Raw genomic sequence first — 21504 nt, 5'->3', positions numbered from 1 at the left:
AGCTTAGAACAATGCACAGCACGTAGTTCAATTAGCATTAACCATTATCATTACCTTCCTCGCAATAATTCTATGAAGAAGGTATTGTTGGGACTTCCCTGGCGGTCCAGTGGATTAAGACTCCATGCTTCCAATGTGGGGAGGGGTGGTGGGTTCAATCCCTGGTCAGGGAATTAAGATCCCACATGCTTTGCGGCATGGCCAAAAAAATTTAAAAAATCAAACAAATAAAATAAAATTGAAAAAAAGAAGAAGGTATTGTTTTTATCCCAACTGTAAGTACAAGGACATTAGAGTTCAGACAAGGTGAATCTGTTACAGGGACTTTCAGCTTGTGAATGATGGCTCAGGGTTTGCATCCAGGGTTTCTCTGAGCTGGGCTTCTTCCCACAGGAAAGCTGTTAACTCTAAACTCTCTTCAAAAATGCCGAAAGGGATTCAGCAATGCTCTCCAAGCACGTTCTCTGGATGTCAATCCCTGAAGATTTAAAGCAGCGATTTCCGGGAGCTGCTGCGCCTGCCCTTCGTGGGACCTTGGCAGAAGGCTGGGGGAGAAGGGGCAACTGGCGGGACCCTTCAAACTCAGCCAGCAGGGAACGAGAGACCCTGGAGGCCCTTGGTCCTGATCCCCGCAGACATTTCCTTCTGTCTTCGCAGTTCTGCCCTTCCCATCGGTCTTCTTTGCCTGAGACGGGGCAGGGCAGTCTCCAAAAGGTTGCCTGGCCAAATCCTCTGACATGGGACAGTTTCTAGTTACTTCCTGCTCTTTCCCAAGCCCACATTGTCTCACTAACGGTCAGCCGCCACTGCTCCTCCCCCACAACCCCTTGAAGCCAGATGCTCCCTCCTAAGCCGTGAGGTTAATCACACCGAGCTCCCCAAGGTCAGCTGAGGAGTCGAGGGGCGGTTTCCAGACGAACGGAGTGCACTCTGGAGACCTGACTTCTAGTTGTAACTTTCCCGTTTGCCAACTTGGGCAATAGTAATAACAAGCATTAACACAGGCTTGACAAAACAGCTTCTCAGACCTTTTTATTTGATTCTCGTATGAACAGGCGAGTAATCAGGACAGATTCTCTTATGGTCATTGTACGGAGAGAACCAGAGGTTCAGTTAAGCACTTGGCCAAGATTGTGCTTCCAAGTGAAAACCAGGATGTGAAACCAAGATTTCCTAATTGAGATTTCAATGCTATTTCCACATTGTCACCTCCTTCTCCCTCTCTCCCTTTGTCTCTCTTTTCCCCCGTCCCCACCTTCACACACACACAAAATGAACCTCATTGTTTTTCATGTGTAAAGAGCGGGTGTTTGGAATAAATGATCTCTGAGAACCCTCTTAGCTGTCAGTTTTCTGATGAATCGTTATTCATTTGACAAACTCAGGGTTCTGATACTTGTATCAGGGTTATGAGCTTTCAGATGTATTCCCACTCTTCTGTCTGTATCCTGTAACATTTCATTTTCTGTAGTTCACAGTATACACTTTTTAAATTTTTTTTATCTTATATTGGAGTATAGTTAATTAACAATGTTGCATTAGCTTCAGGTATACAGCAAAGTGATTCGGTGATACACATACACATATTTATTCTTTCTCCAACTCTTCGCCCATTTAGGTTGTTAGGAATATTGAGCAGAGTTCCCTGTGCTAGACAGTAGGTCCTTGTTGGTTATCTATTTTAAATATAGCAGTACATACACTTTCTTCAGGAAGGGGACCTAGATGAAATCAGTAGTAAGAGAACTAAGTTTATTCCTTAGATTTGGAGAGCAAATAAAGAATCAGTGTGTGCATGCTCCAGCCGTCCCATTCCTTGGGTGTAAAAGCTCTGAGCACAACACAGCTGCTCTCTCCGTAGAGAAGCCTGGTTTGTGACATCTTCCAGCATCATCCACAAGGCGTTTAGATCTTTGGAGAATGGCAGTAATAGTGCAAATGGATAGAGAATATTGATGGCTTAAGGTATCTGAGTGATTAAGAATTCAAAAATGGAGCAGGAAATGATTGCTGCCGACAGAGAGGCTTCAGCTGAATCCTTGGTCCATTACTCTTGAAGGGATAATTATAATAGCCCACAGACTGATGGCAGCTCTCAATTATAGATGCTTCTCAAACATATGGTATTTTTCTTGCCACAGAGGGGAGGTGGTTAAGTTTATTGGTAGTAAGAAAACCTAGATCCAGGACTTTTTTTTTTTTTAGTAAATTATTTACCTCTTTATGTCTTGGGTTTTTATTTATACCATCTATGTTGTAATAATAACACTAAATAATATATCAAAAAATGATATGAGAATTTAAAAATTAAAAACTTAATTTGTGTTTTTTCCCCTTATTTCCTTCCTTTCATTATCTCATTCTTTTTCTCATTGTGGAAATCTTTTTTCCCCTCATTCTTTTCACTTTTGAAAACAGATGTAAAGTTTACATAGAGCAACAAGTTTAAATGTACAATCCAGTGAATTTTGATAAATAGATACACCTGTGTAACTAACTGCCCAGTCAAGGTACAGACAATTTCCATCTCCCCAGAAAGTTTCCTCATGCCCGCTTCCAGGCAATCCTTATCCTCAACACAAAGCCATCATTCCGATTTCTATCATCAGATTTTGGTTTTGCAGTGCTGAACTTCATGTAAATGGAATTATACTGTATATATTGTTTTGCATTTGGCTTTCTTTGCTCAACATAATGTTATTGAGATTTCTCCGTGTTCTTGGGAGTAGCACAGTGTATCCTTTTTTACTGCTGAGTACTATTCCATTTTATGAATACTATATAATCTGTTGATTAACATTTGGGTTGCTTCTGATTTGGGGCTATTGTGAATACACTTGCTATAAACATTCTTGTGGAAGTATTTTTGTGGACATATGATTTTGTTTCTCTTTGGTAAGTACTTAAGAATAGAATTTCTGAGTTACACAATATGCATCTGTTTATAAAGAACTTTCAAATCGTTTTCCAAAGTGATAGCCATTTTACAATCTCATCAGCAATTTATAAAGGTTTCAGTTTTCCCACATCACCACCAACATTCGGCATTGTCAATCTTTTAAATTGTCAGTCTTCAAAATGTTACAAAGTGATGCAAAATATAACTAAGGGGGGATAGTCAGTGAAGAGTACATGGGACCTTTCTGTATTCTCTTTGCAACTTCCTATAATCTATAATTATTTTCAAAATAAAAAAGGTTTAAAAATATGTATTCAATATATATTCACATTTGCATGCATGTTCTTTTCATTGGTTTAACTTTTTATTATTGAGTTGTAGGAGTTCTTTATGTATTTTAGATAGAAGTCCTTGGTAACATAAATTGCAAGTATTTTCTCCAATTGGTCAGCTTACCTATTCATTTTCTTAAAAGTATCTTTTGATGAGCAGAAGTTTTAAGACCTGTCAGAAGTTCAATTTATCATTTTTTCTGTTACAGTTAGTACTTTTTCTGTCCTGAGAAATCTTTGACTATTGCAAAATTACAAATTTATTCTCTTAAATTTTCTTCTTGAGGCTTTATGGTTTTCAGCCTGTATATTTAGGTAAATATGTTAAACCTTGTGTCAGATTTACTCTTTATGAGTGTTAGGTAGGAGTTGAAACTCTCTCTTCCCTTAGGTAGGAGCTGAAGCTCTCTCTTCCCTCCGCACGTATCTACCAGTTTCAGCACCCAGTACTTTCAGTGGTGTTGTTGTAGAGACGTTTCCTACCCCATTCCTCTGCTTTTATTGAGAATTAGTACACCATACATGTGTGTGTCTCTGGGAAACCTTTTAGTCAGATTGAACCTCCTGGATTCATCTTTTACCTTCTACCTTTTTTCCCCCTCTCTCCTATTGCTGTTTGTTTTTATGGTTTACTTTATGTGATTTCTTCAACCTAATCTTCTAACTTTTCTTATAATTTCAAATTTTGGCCATAATATTTTTAACTGGCACAAGTCTTTCTTTCTCATATTTGCTACCTAGCTTCCTTTATATTTTTTGTTCAAATGCACCTCCTCCTTCAGGTCTTCCCTGATCATCATGGTTAAATTTATATAATCCCTTTCTGCTAGCTCTTCCTAACTTATTTCCCTGCTATCTTTTTTTCCTCCATAGTATATATCATAATAAGACATACTGTATTTTATTTACTTTTTGTTTGGTGTCTTTCTTTCTCCCTGAAATGAAAGCTCCGTGAGGACAGGGATGTTTAAATGTTTTCTCTTTTAGTGCTGTGTTTCTAGGACCTAGAATGGTACCATCCACAATTAGCACAGTAAATAGCTAATGAATGAATGAATGATTGTTTGGTATAGAATTTTCTTCTCATTTCATGAAAGCAAGATCTTATATCTCTCTGAGGATATTACATCTTTAATTTTTTCCCCTATTTTCTGCATTTCCTCTGTTTCTCTGAGCCCCACCCCAAACCCCATTTGTTTATTATGATTTTCTGCCTTTAAATTGAATGCTTTCCTCAAATAACTGGTGATCCTTGACTGCCCATTCATAAGCCAGGCCTTATTGAGTCCCATTTGGAGCCTGTTGACTAGTGGGCTTTAGGAATATGCAAGAGTGGTTCCATCAGTATCGATCCATGTTTCTCTTGAGCCCATCAGCTTCTCTAAAGAAGAGTTCTTAAACTTCTGGGCTTCCCTGGTGGCTCAGTGGTAAAGAACCCACCTGCCAATGCAGGAGACACGGGTTCTATCCTTGATGCAGGAAGAACCAACGTGCTGCAAGTAAGCTAAGCCTGTGCTCTAGAGTCTGCGAGCTGCAACTAGAGAGTAGTCCTGCTGCCAAAACTACAGAAAGACCCGTGCAGCAGGGGAGACCCAGCACAGTCAAAAATAAACAAATAAACATTAAAAAGTAATAAATGAAAATATCATTAAAAAAAAGAGTCCTCAGTCTTCTGCTTGAGGAACATGAACCAGATTCTGGGAGCCTCATAAGAAAGGGAACTGTGGATATCACTCTTTAGCATGGAGACCCTCTTAATCCCCTTGCTTTCCAGAAGGCACTTTCCTTCTGCCCTTCACTGTGTCCAGTTTCCCACAGTCTAGAACCTTTTAGGATCATTTGTTCCAGAGGATAATATTCTCATTTCCCGCCAGGGTCAAGGAGGGGCAGCAAACCTGCTCCAGAGGCCAGGGGCTGTGCAGGTGTAACAGCCCCTTGTATCAGTTTTTACTCATTCTCTGTTCCGCTCCATGCTTTCTAAGATAATGGTGTCTCAGATCCCAAGTCATTCTTAGGTTCAACGGTGCAAATTAGCTCTAGATGTTTAAGCTTTGGCTTTCTCCACTCTGCCATGTCAATCACCACTCACGCATGTATTTTGACCTTCCAAAAAATGTGTAGGCATCTTCTGTCTCCCCTTCTGGTTTCTCTGTCCTTGACAATTTTACTTTTTTATTCCTGTAACGTCATTTTAGTGGGGTTTCAAGAGAGTGGCAATAAATGCATGTATTCAGTCTGCCATGTGTAACAGAAGCCTGAGGTAAGGATTCAAAGAAAAGTGGAGGAGACAATGACTCATGATGTTAACAGTTGTCAAGTTTAATCTCATCCTCCTAGCTTCATTCCTAATCTACTCTGTTAGGCTTGCATTTGATCATGGTGCTACTCTAGTGACACAATAGTGCAGATACTGGTTAAAAACCAACAAGCTGAGTTTTGCTGTGTTGAAATAAGAAGCCATGAAAGTCTGTTGCCAGGGAATAAGGTCGGTATTAGAGGAAATCACATAAATTCAGAGAGTAATTTCTGATTTGGCTTTAGTTCTTCCCAGGAATGAATTTCATAGAATTCAGACACTCTTACCATTGAAGGTCTCTGCCTCCTACTCTCCTTGTAAACCTTCATCTCTAAGAACATCCTGTGCACAGAGGATGGGCCAGCCTCTTACATTCAGAGATTGTCCAACAAACATTGATGAGCATCTGTAATGTGCCAAGCATTAATTAGGATGAAGATTAGAAGGTAAACCTGGTCCTGACTTCCAAGAGCCTACAGTCTAGTTGAAGAACCATATATAGAAACGGATGCAATGAAATAAATGACAGTGCTTGGGATAATTGCAAAAAGAGGCATGCACGTGTTACCATGGGAGCACAGAGAAGGGTTGATCTACTTCACCTGGGTCACAGAGAAGGCATCCAGAGGAACGGATGTGTCCCTTCTGGGAAGCTGTGTTTTTCCTTAAGCTTCAGGAAGGCATCATATTAGATGGGAGAAATGTTCAGCCCGAGGAGACAAAGCCAGGCTGTAACTGGAGATGACCTGAACAGAAACATCTTCCAACCCGGCTGCAGCAAAAGCAGCCATGGATCAGAAAAAGAGCCCCTTCACTCCCAACCACCCGCCTCAGGGGTGGGTAGTGGATGGTCGTTTGGTGTTTCATTCTTGTTTTACATTCACGCCGAAGGGCTGTCTCCTTCCCACCTGCATCCGAAGCCAGAGATGTCGGTTTTCCAGGACTTGGAGATGGAATTGGATGAGACCCTATGGTTTCTACCAGACATTTCTGTCTAGGCGTCTGAATGGACGTGCTGCCGTTAACAAAGACAGGATCTAAGAAGGAGTAAGAAGGAGGAGGAAAACTCCTGGGTGGGGCTTGTTGTTATTTTGGTTGAAGCTGGTGACTTTTCACAGAAGCCCAGTAGACTCATGGAGTAGTTGAGTGAACTGGATAAGAAGACATCTCTAAAGTGCCTGGGAAGTTACATTGGATAATTACTATTAATCAACATGGTGAGGAGTTGGGAGAAGTGATAACCTAATCCCAAACTGTGTTCTAGTTCCTCAATTCTCTCCACTTAACGTGTGACCTATTTCTGACTCATTGACCAGAGCAGACAGGAAGTGGGCCCAGAGCCGTCTCCCTAGGGCACCCTGGGAGCCTCCCACACACCAGTGCTCAGCTGTCCGTGGGCATCTGAGTTGGGGCCAGGAAGACTGGATGGGGTATTCTTATGCCCACCACAGTACCTATTCAGTAAGGCCCAGACAGACTCTGGGGTAAAATAAATTCAGTTGAATGTGGCTTTTAGGGGAAGCACAGAATATGCTGAAATGGAACAGAATTTACATCAAAGGTTGGCGGGGCCCTGAGGCCTGTGAGCTGCTGCCTGTGGTGTGAAAGTTGGAGCAGAAGAGAGTGGCTTGTGCCAACTGGGGCTCAGAGGATCTTGCAATGGGCTTGTGTCTGTGCAGCGGGGAGTAGAGACAAACCCCTTTCCCTGGAGGAGGCTGTATAGAAGGCCAAGAAAGGTCTCCTTGGATATTTGTCTGGACAGATTACCCAGATGACAGTTGGGGCAGGGATGGGTGGGAGGGTGGGGGGGATACATAATCTGTGGCCTTCCAGCACACCTCTCGGGGAGGCCCAGGGCCCTGGCCGTCCCCAGGGGTGGCATCCTGTGACAGACAGCTACAGTCTACATGACACAGACATACAATACATCGCTCTGGGTGTGTCTGGGAGGGCCAGTGGAGAAACCTATGACTGACTCTTCTGCTGGAGGGACCCTTCCCAGTGTCTCCTTCAGTCAGTGAGGAAAAGGCATCATGCACGTTCTTCAAAGCCCGTGGACTTGTGTTTCGCCTTCCAGCTTTCTTACTGGGAACGATGAGATGACACTGGTGGGTCCTTCAGATAGCTGAGGAGAACAAATTTTTTCATATCTGGAAATGAGAGAATGAATGGCAGCATTAATAAGTCAGGAGAGGGGAACACCAGGCAAAGGTCATCTGTGGAGAGAGGCAAGATGGGCGCCATGTTTTAGGCTCACCCAGAAATGGTTTGGGTCATGGGGAAGTCGTGTAGCTTAGAAGAGTATGAGTTTCCTCTCACTGCTGTAGTGAATTACCACACACTTAGTGGTTTAAATCAATATACATGCATCACCTTACACTTCGGAAGGCCAGAAGTCTAAAATGGGTCGTGTGGGCTGCTTCCTCTTCTAGATGTTGTGGGGGAATATGTTTCCTTGCCCATTCCATCTTTCCTTTTTTTAAAAAAAATTATCTCTTTCTTTCTTTATGACTGAGCTGGGGCTTCATTGCTGTATGCTGGCTTTCTCTAGTTGCAGAGAGAGGAGGCTGCTCTCTAGTTGCGGGCTTCTCACTGAGGTGGCTTCTCCTGTTGCAGAGCACAGGCTCTAGGGAACACGGGCTTCAGCAGTTGTGGTGCATCTAGTTACCCCAAGGCATGTGGAGTCTTCCCGGACCAGGAATGGAACCCGCTCGACCTTTGCTTTCCTTGTCACACCTTTTTGACTCTGGCCCTCTTGTCTCCCTCTTAGAGGGACCTGGATATTACTCTGGGTCTATCTGAATAGTCAAGGATAATCTCCCCATCCTGAGATCCTTAACTCAATTGCATCTGCAAAGTCCTTTTTGCCATACAAGGTGACACATGCCCAGGTTCCAGGAAATAGGATGTCAGCATTTGAGGGGGCTGATATTCTGCCTCCACAGCAGAGGTGACCTTCTCAACCCACCTGCAGTTTGAGTTTTCCTTTGCGTTTATCTAGAAATGTTCAGTAACACCTCTGAGTGCTGGGATAGCCAGAAATTATTTTACCGACTCTGAGTATCCCCTGGAGGGTTCTCTGGGCGCTGGCCTCCTTCTGGGTTTGGTTCCTTCCCCTCAAAAGGAATTTGGACAGATGGGTGGAGGCCTTCTCTCTGGGGTCTCCACCGTGGGAGCCCATGCATCCCAGTTCTGCGCCGGGACAGACGGCCCTGCCTGGTGACGCTGACACCATAGGTCTGGTGGCGCCTTCCTTTGATCATCATCTCCAAGTTTGCCACCACCTTCTGGTTCCCAACAAGTGGATAGTTGTCACTGCTGCCAACAAGACGAGGGAAAATGTGCGGAGGTTTTCAAGGCCCAGAAACCAGCGGGGAGAGTGGCAGGGCAGGGTGCCCAGACCTGGGTGAGGCTGGGAATTTTCCATGGTGAGTTTGCATCCCCAGAGAAACGATGAGATCCAAGCAAGTTGTGGAATTTCCTTCTGGTCCAGAATAATTTAAGAGTGATCCTGGGGTAGGTCCTCGTGGGCTTAGCTAGCATTCTGTCTCTCAGACTCAAGGGCCGTCCTTTTGACCTTTTAGAATCCCTTTTCCGGACTCAGCGCAGGGCTGGCTGGTGGCAGCGTCTGCTTGCATCTCAGTTCTATCTCATGCTCAGGCAGATCCCAAAGCTCCTTTTAAGTCTTGTCTCCATTGTAGTTGCCCTCAGTTTCCCCTCCCTTTGGTCTGGTCTGCATGACTGAGTGCTTTAATTTATTCAGCATTTGGTGCTTTTAAAGCGGAGTATTCTCAGTGATTAATATCACATCCTGACTCTTACCATTTAAGTCTGCAGTGTATCTTGGGTTATTACATCCCCAAAAGACAGATAAGATAAAGTTGTCTGAAAAAAAAAAAAAAATCCCATGTTGGTGAGATCAGAAAACACAGAAGTAGGTTTAAATATGTGAACCTGGGCCCTGCATACAAATTCTAGAAGAGGCCCACTGGCCCTTTGTTTGCTAACATAAGCAGTTCTCTAACAGAAAGCTGGGCCTGAGAGGTAAGTGTGGTGCCTTGGCAGAGCTCTTATCTGACACTGGTTCAGTTTGGAGGATTAAAACCGGATACAAAGTGGGCATGCTGAGTGGGAGGGTTGCCCGGAGGCGTGGGGGTGGGGCTGGGGGGGCGATTGTGTCCCCTCTGGGGAGGAGCCCTGAGTTACCAGCTCTGTGTGTCTCACTCTCTGAAGGACTCAGTCCTGAGGCTGCAGCAGGAGGGCCCCACAGAGAGAGCAGCAGAGGCTTCTAGAGAGGAAGGTGGTTCTTAAAGGAAGCCTGGTGGCTTTCTATTAGGAGAAAGCAGGTGTTTACCTTCCCAGCTGGCTCCTGAATTCCCTTGGCCCACCCCTGGGCCATCCTGCCTCCTCTTCCCTCAGTCACTCAGCCCCTCTGTATCTCCTTTCCTTTCGTCTTGTCTGTCCAGCAGGGTCCCCTGCCAGCTCCTCCCGCTCCAGCCTCCTTCTCTTCCCTTCAGGCTTCCCCATCAACACTCCTCCTCAAGTCCCCAGAAGTCAGCTGGAATACAGGCCTGGCAGCCTGAGGCAGCCCCCTCCCCTGGCTTCGAGGTGTGTTTTATAAGAGCAGCTGTGACTGATGGCTGCCTTTTCCACCGAGAGAGCGAGTGCTCAGCGCACCACTGCCCCTCTCCCCGATTCCACCATCCTCTGTCGTCTCCCTGGAATTACTGGGAGCTGTTCAGGTTGGAGGGGACCCCAGCTGAGTCTCAGATGGTGTCTCTGCCTGAACATCAAGCCTGGACGTTGAATAAACCTGGGGAAGTGAGGGCAGAGGGAAGAAAGGGGGTGGGGAGAGAGAGAGCGTGCTCAGGAAAACACAAGAGAAAATTCTTCCCACATTTCTGAGAGGTTGCGTGAAGATCTGAAGGGGATGTTAGGATCGTGAAGCCAGGGATGAGGATCTCCGAGCCCTGCATATTTCCCACGAGCTTCTGAGAGGACCCTGAAGGGAGAAGAACTGCCAGCTGGAATGGAATTCACCTCACTGTTCCTGTTTAATTTAACCCTTAAAGATGCAAGTTGGTAAAAAACAAACCAAAAAACCCCAATAAGAAATGCCTCCTTTTTTAGGAGTTCCTTTTGTGACCCTGCCCCACACTTTTAAGAGCTTTCAGCCGGTGGACCCAGACTTCTGGAAGCTCTCACCGCCGCCTCAGCAGGAGTCTCTGGAACCTTGTCCTCTCCCAAGCCCAGCTTCGGGAGGTGGAGGGAACTGGCCACTCAGCAGGCGGCCTCACTGCCACCAGCAGTGCTCCTGGGGGACATCACTAGCTGAGGTGTGCTTAGGGAGGACATGGAGGTTTCTGGGAGGAATGGGGAGGGGGCATCCGCCGAGGTGACCCAGGCCGCAGCACATGTCCTGTTCCTTCTTTCCTCGGCTCCGCTCCTGGCTGCTTTTGCAACACAGCCCCTCCTCTGTCCACCTGATGGCCTGGGATGGCTCTACCTCCAGACAACTCCTCAGACCCTGGGGCATCAGAGGCTGCTTGACTTTATTTAGCAAACATACATATAGAGTGTACCACGTGCCAGGCAGTGGTCAAAATGCTTTACTCATTAACTTAATAATGCTACAACGCTCTTAAGCAATAGATGCTGTTTTTATCTCCATTTTACAGGTAGGATGACTGAGGCATAGAGCTGTTAGGTAGCTGGGCTGAGTGCAGGCCGCCGGGGAGTGGTGGAGCTGGGATTTGAACCTGGGTACTCTGGCTCCAGCTCCATGCTCTTAGTCACTTGTCAGACTTCATCTCATGTACCCACGCTGGATGCCCAGCCTCCCTGCTTTGGGGGGGAAGAGGAGTGGTGGTGGTAGGGCTTCCCAGGTGCCGCCAGTGGTAAAGAACCCTGCTTGCCAATGCAGGAGACGTAAGAGTCGTGGGTTCGATCCCTGGGTTGGGAAGATCCTCTGGAGAAGGCAATGGCAACCCACTCCAGTATTCTTGCCTGGAGAAACCCATGGACAGAGGAGCCTGGCGGGCTGCAGTCCATGGGGTTGCACAGAGTTGGACACGGCTGCAGTGACTTAGCACACACGTGTAGCGTGGTGATAAGAGTGAGTGGAACCCAGCATGGGAGGTCGATGGACCTGGCTCGAGTCTGGGTTGTGCTGCCATCTGGCCAAGTGACCCCATGCAACTTGCTCAAACTCTCTGAGCCACAGTTCTGCATCTGGCAGAGGAGGCAGAGGATTCAATGGCTTCTAAACCACTCTAAGATTGAGTGTTTGCAATGCCTCCGTAGAGTGCTCAGTTATGCTTGGGCCGACCCATTCCTGCCTGTGTCTGGACCTCATCTTGGGGGTCGCCAGAGGAAGCTGGAGGCCGGGAGGAAAGTGAACACAGTCGGCAGACAGGCAGTGGGTGGGCAGCCTCCCTGGAAAAAATGGACAGCTTAATGTGGCTCTCTGACTGTGTCCCTCCGTGAGAGCGACAATAAGAGCTTGGATAATGCTCTTAACAGGGAAATCCTCTTATGATTATGATCCATAATGAGTCCCGCAGTTATAATCATGGTTGTGATACCCACGGCAGGGTCGGCAGGAAACTGCCTAAGGCTATTCCTGACCAGCTAAACACTAACCCAAGTGGCTCTCGTGTAAATCATAACACACAGATTCCAGCTACTCCTTAATGACTTGGAGACATACACAATTTAATTGCATTTAAATGGACCATTTTACCTAATTAAGAGTCAGGACCAGAGACTGTGTAAGTGAAGTGTCCTATTTCCTCAATGTTAAGGTGCATGCTTTTCATGTTGAACATTTTTGAAATTGGAATAAGTCATACAGACAATATTTATTTTTAATGTCATGTTTCTCCCCCAACACACACACACATAAACAGACAGACACACAAACATTATTCAAATTGATGGTGTGTGTTAGAATTAAATATAATAGCATTATTATTGCTTCAGTCTATGTTGGTAGTGGGGAGAGAAATCACATTAGGAAGAAGAGGGACTTTATTTGAATAGTCATGAACCCCTGTGGGCAAGAATGAGCCTCAGGGAGGCCAGAAACCCAAATCTGGAATGCTGTGGGGAATCTTTGAAGTATTTTTATCTCTCGTCTTTGCCTCTTTCTGTGTATCCGACTCATTGTTCATTCTTTCTGCTGACTTGCTGCCTCTACATCTCAAGAGTCACAGCAGAGAAAGGCCAACCACAGCTTCCCAGAAGGACCAAATCTCTCTGTCTCTGTGTTTTTCTGTCTCTCTCGCCTCTAATTCTAATAACAGGGTAAAGATTCCTATTGGCCCTTCTCCTCCAATCAACCGTGAGTGGAGTCAGAGTATAGGGTCCTATTTCACAGGACAGCAGCCAGGTTCCTGTCCCTGGGGGTCCTTATGCTAAGTCACTTCAGTCGTGTCCGACTCTGTGCGACCCCATGGACTGCAGCCTTCCAGGCTCCTCCGTCCATGGGATTTTCCAAGCAAGAGTACTGGAGTGGGGTGCCATGGGGGTCCTTGGGTCAGTATAAATTGGGTAGACTTCCGTAAGATCTCCCTTGCGGGAGGCAGACTCCTGCAGGCTACTGCAGAAGATCATGCCAACAGCACTAAGTGTTGGGACTGGGAAGGACAGTAGGCAAGGCACCCGGAGACAAGTCACCTAGGCCAGATCTGGGAGGACAGCTAGCTCTGAAAACAAACCGAGGTTGCCCTGATCTGGCCATGCCGGCTCACTGCGAGGGCTGCCCAGGCTTGGCACTGATCTCCTTCTTTCCCTTCTTTCTGAGAAAGGCTCCAAGACAAAGGGCCACTGCCCAAGGACATCAGAGTGGTGGAGAGGCAGAGCTGGTGAATCAGAGAAGAGGACCTCCTAGAAAGGCTCATTAGCCTTTAGGTCAGCACAGCAGAGGCTTTTTCTGGAATACTGTCAAAGGGTCCAGATTTTGCTGATCTCAGCCTCAGACTATGTCCAAAGAAAGCACAGCCTCTCCAGTTTCTGGAGGGGAGTCAGGATGGGGCAGCTGGGTGGGGAGGAAGCCAGGGTCCTGTCCTGTGGTGTTTCTGGCCCCTCACCTTCTTCCGGGACCTGCCAGCTGGGTCTGAGTGGCTGGGGTCCAGCCGCAGAGCTCTGTGGTCTTCAGTTCCGGGACCAGGTGACGAGCCCCTCACATGACACCTTCCTCTCTGGCCCTGAGCACTGACTGCAGCACCTCCCTGCTCGCCCTGGAAGCCGTGGGGGCAGCTGACATCTGATGAGCCACCGACCTAGAGATTTGGCAAGAGAGTAGCTTGCTCTGCAGGAGAAGATGTCAAGTGAGAAAGGGTAGTTAATGTCCAGTACCAGCTCCTCTGAAAGCCGGGGGAGCCAGGGGGCAGGGAGGAGCAGCCAGGGAAAGCAGGGGCCTCCCAGGACAAAAGAAGAAACCCAACAGCCGAAAGCACTGTTTTTATTTTCCACTCTTTAGGCACTACTCCCAAGAGGCCTGCCCAAGTGACTCATGAATGTCCTTGTACACCAAGAAATCACCTGGTTTGGGGGCACAGAGAGCTCTGAGCTGCCAAATGAACATCCCTCTCTTCCTTGGCCACTCACCCTGCCACCCACTCCATGCTGAATGATTCCGGGAAATACTAGTCTCTGTGCCTCGTGCACTCATTCAAACTGGGAAGAGCTGTTGGAACACGGACCATGCGAGGCCCTGATATACTATGAACTATCAACTCAGCCAATAAGAAGAACCACAGGGAAATATGGTTCATTAGATTTGCTAGATGGGTCATTCTTGTGCCAACCCATCTTCATAATTCACATGGGAACTGAAATTTCACTGATTTTTGTCTCTGTTTTCCGATTATGGAAAGGATAAAGCTATGAATACTGTTGGGAAATGGTAAGGGTAAAAGTCATTCCAGCCCTTTTACCCTTATTGAATATGAAAGTGAAAGTCACTCAGTTGTGTCCAACTCTTTGCAACTTCATGGACTATATACAATCCATGGAATTCTCCAGGCCAGAATACTAGAGTGGGTAACCTTTCCCTTCTCTAGGGGATCTTCCCAACCCAGCCATCGAACCCAGGTCTCCCACACTGCTGGAGGATTCTTTACCACTGAGCCATCGGGGAAGCCCTATTGAACACGTTTGCAGACTGATTCTGTTCTTCTCCTTATCTTGGTCCTTCCGCAGTCTTTTCCCATCCTCCTGGCAATCCCAGCCCTTCCCTAACCCCCAGAGCCACATTTTCAGCTAACCTGGTAATTTTTCCTCCAACGTGTACTTTGAGACCATTGTCTCCTTTCCATCTATTAATATCTCCCTTACCCACTTCCACCTCATCTGTTGCAATACTGGTCCTCTAGCTTCTTAATCCTTTCTCCTCACAGCCCAGAGTGCTTTTCTTATAAAATAAGTGAGATCATGTCACTCCTTTTCTTAAATCCCATCAATGACTTTACATTTCCCTTAGAGTACACCCAATGTGACATGCCGCCTGCTTAGCAACTGCCATGACGCCAGACTCTTCATGGTCTAGGGCACATTGAACTTCATCCTGTCCTAGAGTCTTTGTACCCGCTGGACCTCCATTTGGAGTGCTAAACCTCTGAGTCTCTGCCCCTGCCCCTCCTCTTCATTCATGCCTCAAAGAAAAATTATTTTCTCCAATATACCTTCCCGGACAACCATATCTAAGTAGCTTTGTTTGCTTGTTTCGTGTGTGCCTGATTACTGCAGTCTGTTCATTATGTTCATGACTTTTTTCTCAATGTGTATTTCTTTGTGTGTTTGTGTGTGTGCTTTAAAATAAAGACCTGTCTTGTCTGTCTCCCTTCTCCAGGCTCCATGAGGGCAGGGACATGTGTCTTTGGTCCACCTCTGACCCTCAGCACACAGGCTGGGTACCCAGGCTATAGCAGATGGTCAATAAATTTTTATCCACGTCTTTTTTGAGCACCTGCTACATGTGAAGTATGCTGGGCAAATAGTGAAGAAATAAAACAGACTGCCCAGGTAGAGCTGATGTTCGTAACACCCATGATTTAACTATTATTTGAGTGTGAGGGGAGTAAAGGTGATGGCTCTGTTAATATCCAAAGCACATTGAAATTACATTAAAAAAACCAAAAGAGTAACAAGAGGCTTATCTATTTTGCTCTACTCAGGAAACAATATGAGGTGAAAGAAGGTTTTATTTAAAGCAACTCCAGCCCAGGTATAATACCTTAGGCCCACTTAGCCATTTTCTCCAGAGATTTCCGATATGCTTTCTTCAAACCATCAAAGCATTAAAGTAGTTTAAAGAAAACCTTAAAGATTTCCCTGAGTCTCTTAAAGAACATGAGACTATTCCTTTTTTTCATGCAGATAAATGTATGTATCTCTCCAGAGTATTCATGAATTTTAGTCTCTGTACAAGTTGGCCATGTTGGCATTTTATTGAAGGAGAGGGAATAAAATTCCTTTACTTACACTGAGGAAGAAATTGAATTTAGGATAAAGCTGTCTGATGTGGGAGAAACAGCACTGACTAGGAGTCAGAGGCTCGGACACTGAGTCCAGTTCCATCGTGAAGTAACTGGAGAGCAGTCATCTCAATGGGCCTCAGGTTTCTTACTTGGAAAGTCAGTGAGGTGTTCCCTCCAGGAGGTCCGGATGAGTGATGGTGAGATGGGAAACCCTGAGCCAGGTGCCCCTAGTAACATACTCTGTAGCCAGAGAGGGGCGTGGTATGACTTGTGATTCCTGAGTAACCTCAGGGACGGCTCGGTTGGACGACAGTCACTGAACCCACATTTACCCTGCATTACACACTCTACTGGGTGTGTTCTAGGGGCTCAGAGAGTCATTCAGTCAACAGAGATTTATTAAGTACCTACTACACGCAGTGCCAGGGGCTTTGTACATATGATGATGGAATGTCTGAGTCTCTGTCTTTGGGGAGTTCTTGTGGAGGGACGGCAGGTGCAGAGACTCTAGGCTGAGACTTTCCCTAGTGGGGAGAAAGGCAGCAAGCCAGAAAGAAAGCCAGTGGCGCAGAAAAAAGTGTTGGTGAGGAGGTGGAGAAAAGTGAACCCTCCTACACTGTTGGTGGGCATGTAAATTGGCGCAGTCACAATGGAAAACAGTATGGAGGAGCCTCAAAAAATTAAAAAATAGAACTACCACATGATCCAGCAATTCACTTTTGTGTATTTAGCCAAAGAAAATTTGAAAACACTAACTTGAAAAGAAATATGCACTCCTATGTAAATAGCAGCGTTATTCACAATAGCCAAGATATGGAAATGATCAAAATGTCCATCAACAGATGAATGGGCAAAGAATGTATATATACACATATAAATACAATATCTGGAATATTCGTATTATTCAGCCTAATGAAATCTTGCCATTTAATATAACATGGATGGACCTGGAGGGTAGTGGGTTAGGTTAATTCAGATAGAGAAAGACAAATACCATTATTTCACTTCAGTGTGGAATCCTAAAACCAAACCAAACAAAATAGAAATGGACACAGATATAGAGAACACACTGCTGGTTGCTAGAGGGGATGGGTAGGTGAAAGGAGATCAAGAATTACAAATTTCCAGCCATAGATAAGTCATGAGGATATAATATTCAACATGGGGAATGCTGTCAATAACAGTGGAGTAACATTGTATGTTGACAGACGGTAACTGGTCATATTATAGGAATCATTTCATAATATATAAAAATATTGAATCACTATGTTATACACTTGAAAGTAATAAAATATTGTATGTTAATTGCAACTCAAGAGAGAAAGAAAGAGGGGACTTCCGTGGTGGTCCAGTGGTTAAGAATCCATCTTGCAGTGCGGGGGATGCTGGTTCTATCCCTGGTTGGGGAACTAAAATCACACATACTGCTGGGCAACCAAGCCCACACCCATGAACTGCAGCTAGAGAAGTCCACATGCATGACAGCTAGAGAAAGCCTGCATACTGCAATTGAAGATCCAACACAGCCAACATTCAAAAACAAACACGAAACAGACGAAGAAAGAAAGGATGAAAGAAGCACTATGTGAGGAATACGGAACCCAGTGCAGAGGCAGAGAATGACATAAAATCATTTAGAACGTAGCCAGAGAAGACATCCCTGAGAAGGTGCTGTCTTTCTGAAGGATCGAAAAAGAGGCGGGGCGATAGAGCACACATCCAAAGGCAGGAAAAGGCTTAGATAGAGTATTGGAGGAACTCAAAGAAAGCCAGGGCAGCTGGCATTTAGTGGTCCAGGAAGAGAAGTTTGAAATAAGGCTGGTAAGAGGGTAGAAGCCAGGCCATGCAGGACCTTATGGCTCAAAGCAAGGGGGCTGGATTATTTTAAGTAAAAGAAACTGTGATTGGACCCACATTTCACCAGTGTAAAACTTCCCACTGCAAACACTTAATTTTGTTTATTTTCCTGTGATGAAACTCAGCTACTGAGAGTCCACGTCCTCCTTGTGGAGGGACAGTGAGTTCTGAGACTCTCTTTTGAACACTCTTTCAGCGGTTTCAGAATTCTTCCCCTCGGACTTGCCTGGTGGTCCAGTGGTTAAGAATCCACCTGCCAGTGCAGGGGACACGGGTTAGATCCCTGGTCCAGGAACTAAGATCCCGCACGTTACAGAGCAGCTACGCTCATGAGGTGCAACTACTGAGCTGCTGGTATATAGAGCCTGTGCTCCGCAGCAAGAGAAGTCAATGAGGAGCCCCCCCACTGCAACTAGGCCCCCACTAGCGGGAACTAGAGACAGCCCACACACGGCAACGAAGACCCAGCGCAGCCAAAAGTAAATAAAAAAGAGTAAATTTTGAAAAAGCAAAGGATCTTTCCCTCCTTTTCCTTCTCCCTTTCTCTCTGAATTTGCTCAAAATTCCAAGGGGCTTATATCTTTCCCGACGTTGAAGGAGCTGCCTCTGACCCACATTGGCTGGTATCTGCTGTTTTCATGTACCTTGTCATTTGTCCCCTTGCCCCAGGCAACAGGAAGTGACTGCTGAGGAATCTGTCCTCATCTCCGCTCTTACCACTGTGCCCCATCCTTGGTTTCCAGTTTGGTCAGGCACCCTGAAGCTTCCCACATTGGGGCCCCTTGCCCCCTTTTTGTGATCCCCTATCAGGTCCCTAAGTTCTCGATCCCTAGATAACCTTTGTCCTACTTTATACACAAGGGTTTATCAGATCTACTCCCCATCTTCTAGGAAGCCAAGATAATGGAGTAGGGCCAGGGGAAATCTGTGGGGAAGGTAGTATCTTGGGCCCTCTCTCTGCCTAGGTCTGCTCATCTGCATTAACAGGGCACCCCTTGTCAGTGCTGGAATCTCTGTCTTCCTCCCAAGTTGCAGAGGACAGTAGAGCCAAGTCCTTTCCATTCTCAGATTTTCAAACTTCCAATTTTGACCTCACACAACAGTACTGAGGGGTGCGGCAGAGGGAGCAAGGCTCTATCCTTGTGTTTAAAGTGCCCTCTTTCCAGTGGAGTATTACTCAGCCATAAAAAAGAAATTGGGTCATTTGTAGAGACATGGATGGACCTAGAGAACGTCATACAGAGTGAAGCGAGTCAGAAAGAGAAAAACAAATACCATATATTAATGCATGTATGTGAAATCTAGCAAAATGGTATAGATGATCCTTGTTTACAAAGCAGAAATAGAGACACAGACATAGAGAACAGATGTATGGATACCAAGGGATGAACGTAGAGACTGAGATTGACACATATACAGTATTAACACTATGTACAAAATAGATAGGACTTGCCAGATGGCGCTAGTGGTAAAGAATCTGCCTGCCAGTGCAGGAGACACAGGTTCAATCCCTGGAAGATTCTACTCCAGGAGAATCCCCTGGAGTAGAAAACGGCACCCCACTCCAGTATTCTTGCCTGGAAAATTCCATGGCAGAGGAGCCTGGTGGGCTACAGTCCATGGGGCCACAAAGAGTTCGACATGACTGAGCGACTGAGCCCAAAATAGATAACTAATGAGAACGTGATAGAGACCACAGGGAACTCACTTAATGCACCGTGGTGACCTGAATGGGGACGAAGTCCAAAAGCGAGGAGATATAGTTATATGAATGACTGATTCATTTTGCTGTACAGTAGAAACTAACAAAACTTTATAAAGCAATTATATTTCAATAAATTTTTTTTTTAAGTACCTCCTTTTCAACCTTCTCTTCTAAGCTCCATGCCCCAGTCATACAGACAGGAGAGAAGGGTCACTTGGAGTGTGGTGGGGGCAATGGAGATGGAAAGATGCTGGTGGGTTTTAGAGGCTGTTGATGGATCAGATATGGGAATTAAGGGAGAGGGAGGAACCAAAGATACCTCCCTGCTTTCTGGCTTCAGCATCTGGCAGTGTCATTGGTGCAGGGAGGGAGCAGGTGGGGAGTGGTGGTGGCTCAGATTTGGGAATGGCTACGAAGAATCTACTGTTGTATGCATCTCAAGTTTGAGATGTTTGTGAGACACAGTCAAGGGAGAGATGTCAAGCAGATAATTAGATTTCTGAGATTAGAGCTCAGAGGCAAAGTCTGCTAAGTGATAGATATTTGAGAGGTGTCAGCAGACAGATGGTTTTTAAAATTGTGAGTGTGCTGGTGGTTTAGTTGCTAAGTTGTGTCCAACTCTGTGCAACCCCATGGACTGTAGCCCACCAGGCTCCTCTGTCCATGGGACTTTCCAGGCAAGAATATTGGAGTGGGTTGCCATTTCCTTCCCCAGGGGATCTTCCCAACCCAGGAATAGAACCCGAATCTCCTGCATTGTAGGCGGATTCTTTACCACTGAGCCACCAGGGAAGCTAAAATCATGAGGAATGGACACTAAATAGTCTCAAGTGCTCAGGGAGGGCTTAGACTTCACTGTGTGGTCCTGAAAATTTCATCCTGTGATTTGCATAAGAAGAGTTTCATCTCCAGGTGGCTGCTCCAGGGCCCCAGGTGGTGGTTCCATGATCCCCTGACAGCTACTGCTGCCCCCTCTGTAGACTCTCCTTAGTCTGCTGACAGGTGAGAGCTGCCAGCTGGGGACAGTGCTTGGGACACGTCTAGCTCATGAGGAATAAGGGCAGGAGGAGGGAATGGTCTGCACAGATGGAGGGAGGGGGTGGAGGGGATCTTTCTAGATGAGAAGGAGAAGCCTCACCCTAGATGGTGGCGGTGGTTCCCTAAGCCCAGGGCTGTGGGTGCAGCCCAGGAACTTGATGGAGCAGAGGTCAAGGCCCACTGGACTCAAAGGTCTCTCAGGCATATCCTATGTTCATACCATGCATAAACCCAGACAGTACAATCTCAGAGGGCCATCATATTCAGAAAACTCAGTTCCACATTTACTTATAACTTAAAAGAAATTCCATCTTTATCATCAAGGATGTTGTTGTTGTTCAGTCGCTAAGTCATGTCCGACTCTGTGACCCCATGGATCGCAAACCATGGCTTCCCTGTCCTTCACTATCTTCCGAAGCTTGTTCAAACTCTTGTCAGCTGAGTCGGTGATGCCATCCAGCCATCTCATCCTCTGTCGTCACCTTCTTCTCCTTCCTTCAACCTTTCCCAGCATCAGGGTCTTTTCCATTGAGTGGGCTATTCTCATCAGGTGGCCAAAGTATTGGAGTTTCAGCTTCAGCATCAGTCCTTCCAATGAACATTCAGGGTTGGTTTCTTTTAAGATTGACTGGTTTGATCTCCTTGCAGTCCAGGGGACTCTCAAGAGTCTGGGATGTTAAAGGTACTCAAATGTATGCTCCCAGTAAGATTAACTCAAATTTTATTTCTTTTTCTATTCAGATAGTTTTCACCCTAAAGCTGCTTTAGCACCATTTTCAAACCTCTCCCTTAGATAAACTCTTCTACCCCAGCCTCTGAACTTTCCCCTCTCTCTCAAACTTTTATTATGATTTGACCTCTTTCCTAGGAGGAAAGAATGCATCATTTTTTTAGCG

At 45.8% G+C, this 21504-nt stretch overlaps 1 protein-coding gene and 1 long non-coding RNA gene across 12 annotated transcripts in view; one reads left to right on the top strand and one right to left on the bottom strand.

Annotated features, from left to right (window-relative positions):
* NMNAT2 (nicotinamide nucleotide adenylyltransferase 2) overlaps positions 1-21504 on the top strand; it is a 226243-nt gene that overhangs the window by 133343 nt on the left and 71396 nt on the right.
* LOC101906042 (uncharacterized) overlaps positions 1739-21504 on the bottom strand; it is a 40860-nt gene continuing 21094 nt past the window's right edge. Inside the window, exons 3-5 of one of the 2 annotated variants that reach the window (XR_237877.5) lie at positions 13618-13838; positions 9350-9412; positions 1739-7677 (exon numbers count right to left, since the gene is read on the bottom strand). This is a non-coding gene — a long non-coding RNA (uncharacterized lncRNA). The remainder of the gene's footprint in view (positions 7678-9349; positions 9413-13617; positions 13839-21504) is intronic. The other variant, XR_003029786.2, reaches the window with a different exon arrangement.

The sequence above is a fragment of the Bos taurus genome, chromosome 16 (assembly GCF_002263795.3).
Source record: "Bos taurus isolate L1 Dominette 01449 registration number 42190680 breed Hereford chromosome 16, ARS-UCD2.0, whole genome shotgun sequence".
NCBI lineage: Eukaryota > Metazoa > Chordata > Mammalia > Artiodactyla > Bovidae > Bos > Bos taurus.
This window is presented reverse-complemented; position numbering and strand designations above follow the sequence as displayed.